Genomic DNA, 7569 nt, shown 5'->3' with positions numbered 1-7569 from the left:
AGGGTGGGTGTGGGCTGGCAAGGCGGCTGAGGACCCAGCAGGCTCTCCCTGGGATTCTCAGCAGCACCCACAGCCCGGGGCCTTCAGAGCCTCTGTCCTGCCTGGTCTGAGCCTGACGCCCCTACCCGATGTTGGCCTGAGCTGGTCTGCAGGCCTGGGAGCAGCGGACAGGGGCCTGAGGCAGAGGGGCTCCAGAGAGCTTCATCCTGCCCACTCTATGGGCCGCCCTCTGCCCGGCTTCCCTGGCTCCCCGCTCCCAGCACAGCCCACAGGCATCTCCCTGCCCTCACCCTGCTTCCACCTGGATCTGACGCTGGGGCTGTCCTGGCAGTGGGGCAGCAGAGTCCCACAGACCCTCCCTCAGAGTTGTACCTGGAGGGCTGTAGCGCAGGCCGCCAGCTCCGAATACTTGTGTGAGTGTGTGTCTGTGTGTGTGCGTCCATGTGTGTCTATTGTCTCTGTGTGCACTTTGGTTTTCAGTGCTAGGGGGTGAAGGGCTGCCCCCCAAGCCTTGGAGATGCTCTGGCTGGAGAACAACACTGTGTGACAGAAGGCTCATACTCGAGGGGACGAGGCTTCTTCATGATTTGGGATCTGGGGGCCCCGGGACATGAAGGGGACGAGGCTGAGAACGGTCCTCAGGTCCTGCCCACGGTCCCTGCTCTGCCAGGCACAAGGACGCTTCCATGCATGGAGAGCTGGCTCCCCAGGTCCACTTCCGTGATGGGCTCGGGGCGGCCTGCACTTGTGGGGGAGCCCACCTCCCCGCCCAGATGGTGCCACTGAAGGTTCGTGCGTGTTGAAGGGAGGTTCGGGGAGCGGGTCGTAGTTTCTGCTCAAGGTGCATTTCAGGGAAAAGTCTGTTTCCCTGCCTGAATCAGTGCTTTCGCATCAGAACGAGGTTGGCGACCCTGTCCCGAGGGGACACACCCGAGCTGCTGTCCAGGGTCCAGGGGGAGGCCGCCCCGGCCCTGGAGTCAGAATGCCCGCCACCCCGGGCCAACCTGGCCCCTTTGGCGGAACTGCTTCCTGGCTCTCGGCCGCGTGTTCCTGGGGGAACCGCCCCGCCGCTCGCGGGCTCCGAGCTGCTGCTGAAGGGCCCGGCGTGGTGATTTCTGGCACGGCCTAAAGGGCACCATATGGGCATGTCCAGCCTTTCTCTTCTCTACTGCTTAACGTCCAGCTCGGCTTCTCTTTTGGGGGGGTGGGGGGGTGTAACTGTGGTGGGCTTTGAGGTACCAGCTCCCTTTACACATCAAACTTTTCTTTAAATAAAAGCTGTAACACCCCCAAGAGAGAATCAGGACTTGGTCTCAGAGTCGAATCCACACAGCAGGGCGGGGCCTCGGCCCCGGAGGCCCTGGGTGAGCCCGGCCCCCGTCCTCACTGCCCAGCCCCACACCTGCTCGGTTCGCGCAGGAAACAAGCACGAGGACGTGTGTGTCCGGGCGGCCACGCCGACGTCCCTCACCCGCCGCAAGGCTGCCAGGGCAGGCCAGCCTCTGGGGGCCCCCGCTGCCCTGCCCTCGCCCCTCCCACATGGGGCCATGTCCCCATGAGCGAAGGCTGCGCCTGCAAACGTGGGCGCAGGCTGGGCGACTGGACGTGTGCCCATGGGTGTTGGCTGCTGTGCAAATTGGGGGGGGGGGCAGTAAAAAGGTATCTGTAGACCCAGGGCTGAAAATTGCAGACAGGCATCGGAGGACGCTACCGAAGACGACACGCAGAAGGGAGGAAACGTCTGCAGCTCGCACATGTGATGAGGGGTTGGTACCCGAAACACGGCAGAGCCCCCACAGCTCGGCAACAAACAGCAAACCAACTTAAATGTGGCCGGAGGAATTGAATGGACCTGGCTCCAGAGAAGACACGTGGCTGGCTGATATGCACATGGGAGGGTGAGCAGCATCCCTGGTCGTTAGGGAAGTGCAGGCCGGTGCCACAAAGAGAAACCACCTCTCACCCACCTGAATGGCTGCTGTGAAAAAGTACAAAGTAACAGGTGCTGACAAGGAAGTGGAGGAACAGTAGCACTGTGCACTGTTGGCAGGAACACAAAATGGCACGGGCCTGTGGAAAAGGGCACGGCAGTCCCTCAGAAAGTTAGGGAATTACCATGAGGCTCAGAGATGCCACTCCTGGGTGTGCACACAGAGGAGCTGACAGCGAGGACATGGACAGAACCTGCACCCCATGTGCACAGCTGTGTCGCTCCCAGCAGCTGAACGTGGAGACAACACAGGCGTCCGTCAGCAGGTGATGGACAAACACAGCGTGATCCATCCATGCGGTGGAGTATTATTCAGCCTTGAAAAGGAAGGACGTTCTGGCACACTGCACACGGATGACCTTGAGGCCGTGTTGCTCAGTGAAAGAAGCCGGTCACAGAGGCACAAATCCTGTTTGAGCCCGTTTCTGTGAGGTCCCCAGAGAGGCCAGATCCATAGAGACAGAGGGCTGGTGGGGGCCAGGGCTGGGGGGGTAGTGTTTCACAAGGACAGAGCATCAGTTTGGGAAGATGAGGTGGCTCTAGAGGTGGCGGTGACACAGCGGTGTGGCTGTGCTTGACGGCACTGAGCTGGCCCTTTCAAATGCCTGAAAATGCTCCGTTTTATATTGTCTGTGTGTTACCATGATATAGGGAAGTACTCAAAAGAGTGCAAGCAGGAGAGCAGGGCCAGGCTGAGAGGAAACACCCCTCCCCACCTGTTCCTCTGACAGAGCCCTGTGTCTCGTCTTCCGGGAGAGGCCAGATTGATTAAATCCAGTCGCACCACGCAGGCGTTCCCAGGAGTGGTCCTTGCTAATCTGAATTATTCTCTGCAGGGTGTGAGTTCAGGCCTCTTGTAGGAGTGAGTTTGTCCAGGGACCTTCCTGTTTCAAATGACTCCATGGGTGACCCTTCCAGCTGGTCAGGGAATGTGTCTGTGTGCATGTGTGTATGCACACGTGTCTGTGTGCATGTGTTTATGCACACGTGTGTGTGTGCATGTGTGCGAACACGCGTCTGCGTGCATGTGCACACATATATCTCTGTGTGTACGCATGTCTGTGTGCACGTGTGTGTGTTTGTGCACGTGTGTCTCTGGGCGTGCACATGCATGAGTGAGGTTTCTCCTGCCCCAGCAGAGCCACCATCACACTGGGTCCTCAAGTGGCACAGTTGCTAGGCCACACCACGTCATCATCTCCTGTGACCACCCAGTGAGCAAGGGGACGAGGGGAGCTGGCCTCCAGGACGTTCTCCAGAGCTGGGCAGACTCAGGCCCCCGTCCTCCAGGTGGGGAAGCCAGAGCCCTGCCTTGTAGCAACCTGGCCCCACATCATCCCCACTGGGAGCTGAGCCTGCATTGAAGGGCTCTGGGAAGTTCCCTCAGAGCCAGGACGGAGCAGCGATGCTCACAGACAAGATGTGGGATGTGTAGTGTTGGGCCCAGAGAAGAAGCCCAGCAGTATGTGTGGATACAGAGAGAGATTTACTCTAAGGAACTGGTCCATGAGACCCTGGCTTGGAGAGTCCAAAATCTGCAGGGAGGGCAGTGGGCTGGAGGATCAGGAAGGGCTGACATTTGAGTCCACAGGTCCCCTGCTCAGGGAGGTCAGCCTCCATTCTGTCCAGGCTGTCAACTGATTGGACGAAGCCCACCTACATCAGGGAAGGTAGCCTGCTCACTCCGTCCACCAATTTAAATGTTAACCTCACCCAAAAACACCTCACAGAAACATCCAGAAAAATCCTTGACCCAAGATCTGGGCACCATGGCCCAGCCAAGGTGACACATAAAATTACCACCACAACAGTGAGAAGAAAGTGCTAGAAACAGCTGCCGTGGAAACCTCTCCTGGGGGTGGCTTTGTGTGCACCTTGCCCCTCCCCAGCTGGTGACCTGCCAGTGTGGACACTGGGGGACAGGCGCTCGTCATGGTGGTGAAGAGCCGTGGCCTCTGCTCCCCGGACGTCACTTTCCAGTTGCCTACAGGTAACCTGCCCCATCATTTAATCACCATCCTGTGTGTCCCCACCACGCACCCTCCACCTGCCACGACGTTTCCGTGCTTGCATTCCTGCCTCCAAACTGCAGTGATGATGCTCAGGCCAAGAACTGTCCGGGGCGGGGGGACCAGTTTAAAGTTGGAATTTGTGACTTGTGGATTTCACTCAAAGGGGCCTCTGCTGAGGATGCCCCTGGGCCGGGCAGACTGAGCTGGTGGGGCGGCGGCGAGGCCCCTGCAGGGGAGGGGAGCCTGGCAGCCGTCCTTTCTTGCTGTGCAGCTGCCCTTGGACTTGCTGTCTGTGTGGCTGGCGGGCCCGTTCGGGCAGCCTCTGTGCAACACCAGGTTGTGGTGCCCGGGCCCCTGCCCTGAGCTCGAGGGCAGGCGGGGCCCTCGGTGGACGAGCGGGGCTGGGAGGTGGGAGAATCGGGGGAGGTGCACATGCCGCACAGCTCAGAGCTTCTCCGGCTTCTTTTGGGAAGGATGCCCGGTATGGCCCAGGTGTCCCAGGAAGCTCTGGGACACTGCACGCTGGCTCATCTTCCAGAGGGGCTTCCAGGGACCCTGAGAGCGGGGGTCCACCAGACCCACCCTTAGCTCAGTGACACCTGAGACACCATGATGGCTGTGACCACTGTGACCACTGTGGACTGAGTCACGTCCCCAAATTCTTCTGTAGGAGTCCTAACCCCAGGAGCTCCGCGTGTCACTGTCTGTGGAGCTGGAACTTTAAACAGGCTGTTAGGGGAAACGAGGTCACAAGGGGGCCCTTCCAGCTCGTCCTGGTAAGGAGAGGCCAGGACACAGATGCGCACAGAGGGATGACCACGTGAGGACACGGTTTGTTCCGCCTGAGCTGATGAGGGCCGCAGGCACCCACTGCCCCCGCCAGATAGGCCTGTCTTGGCTCAGCCTCCTCGGTGACCCTGCCCTGAGCACCCAGCTGGCTCCCCTAATAGCCTCCCCATAGTGGTCCACCCGAGGTCACTCTGAGCCATCACAGATGTACAGGGACTGTGTCAGGTGCTCCTGACACAGTCAGGACCGACGCTCCCTCCCCTGAAGCCTCCTCCACTGGCTCCCGGCCCCTCCCCCGCTGGCCACCTGAGCCCTCCCCAGGGCCGGGCTGCTGTCTTCCCGTTGCCTGGAGACCCGAGAGCTCTTGTCCCCCTGGACTAGATGGAGACCAGGCGGCACCACCATCCTGAGCAGAGGCCATGCTGGGCACTCTGGGTGGCGGCTGAGCCCTGTCCCCCATCCCCCATCCCCCGTTTAGGAAGGACACCTCTGAGGGGCTGCTGGGAGGGACCGGGGAACCAGCAGGCAATACCAGTGGCCCACCTCCATTCCCGTCCACCTGTGTCCACTGGCCTGGGGGTGTTAATGAGCCAAGGGTGCCCAGACGGTCTTCCACAGGGGCCCTCAGAGGGGCAGTCAGGACTAACTCAGGGACTGCCAGGCCACACTGCCCGGGCGGACACGGGGGCTGCCTTCCTCCACAGGACTAGCCTGGGGCCACACAGGCCCATGGGCCTGGGTCTCCCCCTGGCAGGCTGCCTTCCATGGACGAGCCTGTGCACACTGGCCTGCAGAAAGGGGTACCCCAGCCTCTGGGGTGTGCACCTGCCCCATGGGCATGCTGTCTGCAGGGTTCCTACCTGTGAACCTGCCCCGGGCTTGGGGCCCTGCAGGGAAGGGATCGCTGTGTCCTGGAGCTGGTGGACTGGGCGGCTGCCTCCCCCTTGGTCCTGACGGGTGACGCTCCGGAGTGAGCAGGAAGGGCCTCGGCTGCAAAGGTTGCTTCCAGGAACAGTGCCCTAGGCTGCCCAGTGTCCACCAAGGACAAAGGCCCTGGAGCGGTGCCAGCTTTAGGACATGGCTGTGGACATGAGTGAAGACCGCCTGGTGGGTAGGTGGTGGCCGTGCCCCCGAGCTAGCAGGACGAGGGGGTCGCCCTGCCGTGCCACTCGTTTGACAGAGAGGCCGACGGGCAGAGGAGTGGCAGGGGGTCCCCGCCAAGAGGGGGTGCAGGTGTCCCGATGGGGCCGTGGCCTGGGGAGGCCGAGGGGCCGTGAGGAGTGGGCGTCGTCTGAGGTCAGGCGAGGGTGGCCCTGAGCTGGAGGAGGCATCGCTGAGCAAGTCCCGAGCTTCGGGAGGCATCGCTGCTGAGGCTGTGGTCTGGCTTTGGGGATGGTGGCTGCAGAGGCTGTGGGCCGTGGATCCTTGTCACTGTGTCTCGGGCGCGCGGTGGGGCTGCGAGGAGGGTGGGCTCTGGGTCTTACTGGACTCGAATGTTTCGGTTATTGGCTTGTGTTTAGGTTCCCAGAGGGGACCCGTGTGCCCACCCGTGGGGGTGGACACCCCGCTGTTGAGAGAGTGTGCTTCAGGGGGACCGGGGGGACAGAGCCCCGCAGTGACCAGGGGAACGTTGCAGGCCAGGCCCCGTGGGGCGCTCCCGCCTGCCGTCCGAGAGAGGCACGTACCCCAGAGCCGCGCCCCCGCCGCTGCAGAAGTCCCGGGGTGATTGCTCCGCTGGATGGAGAAGCGGGCGGCGGCGGGCACGTGCCTCCTGCTTTCTCTTTCACTCTCGGGGCCCTGACTGTCCCTCTCCCAGGTCACTGGCCTCCTTGCGGCTGGAGGGTGCCATTCTGCTCCTCAGAGAAGCCCGTGGACGCTGAGTCATAAGCCGCTCGCAGCCACAGGAACACAGTGCCCTGTCACGCAGCCGGGCCCTGGCGGCCATGGGGGCCCACGGGTGTGGGGAGGAAGTCCCCCTTTCCCTGGGTGTGCCCGCAGTGGAAACACCCTGCAGACGGAGGTGCCCTTTGCCCTCATCCTCCCTGCAGCCCTTGGGCCCGGGCGCGGTGGCTCTGCCGCTGCCTCTTCCTTCCCCTCGTCCAGCCCTGCCTCCCGGGCTGCCCCAGCTCACCACTGACCCCAGGGTCCTCCCACAGCTGTCCCAGGGGAGCAGCCCGACCCCATCTGGTGTCTGGCTGTGACGCCTGGTCTGACCCAGCTGCCACCCGAGAGGGTCCACTCACCTCCCTGCGCTGGGCAGCAGTGGGTCCCATGGCGGCGCAGAGAGGATGCCGGGGGAGAGGGGACTGGAGGGTGATGCGCACTCCTGGGGGGGCAGGAGCGACGCCCAGATGAAGGAGGGTGTCTGTTAGGGGGTGTCGCCTATCTGTGCATGTACATGTGTGCCTGTGGGTGTGTGTGTGTGCAGGTATCTGTGTATGTCCATGTGTCTGTGCATCTGTGTGTGTGCACACCTGTGTACTTCTCTGTGTGGGCATATGTGTCTCTGTGTCCATGTGTGTCTTGTGTACATGTGTGTGCACATATGTCTGTGTGTGTGTCTGTTTACGTGTGTGCATGTGCGTCTGTGTGCATGTGTGCCACGTGTGTCTGTTTACATGTGTGTGCACGTATGTCTACATGTGTGTCTGTTTACGTGTGTGCGTGTCTGTGTACGTGTGTGTGCGTGTGTATCTGTTTGTGTGTGTGTGCGTGTGTGTCTGTGTGCACGTGTGCACGTGTGTTGGGGCTGAGTTGGCCCAGGTGGGCAGCTGGCCT

This window comes from Camelus ferus, chromosome 3 (assembly GCF_009834535.1).
Source record: "Camelus ferus isolate YT-003-E chromosome 3, BCGSAC_Cfer_1.0, whole genome shotgun sequence".
NCBI lineage: Eukaryota > Metazoa > Chordata > Mammalia > Artiodactyla > Camelidae > Camelus > Camelus ferus.
Note: the sequence above shows the minus strand (reverse complement) of the source record.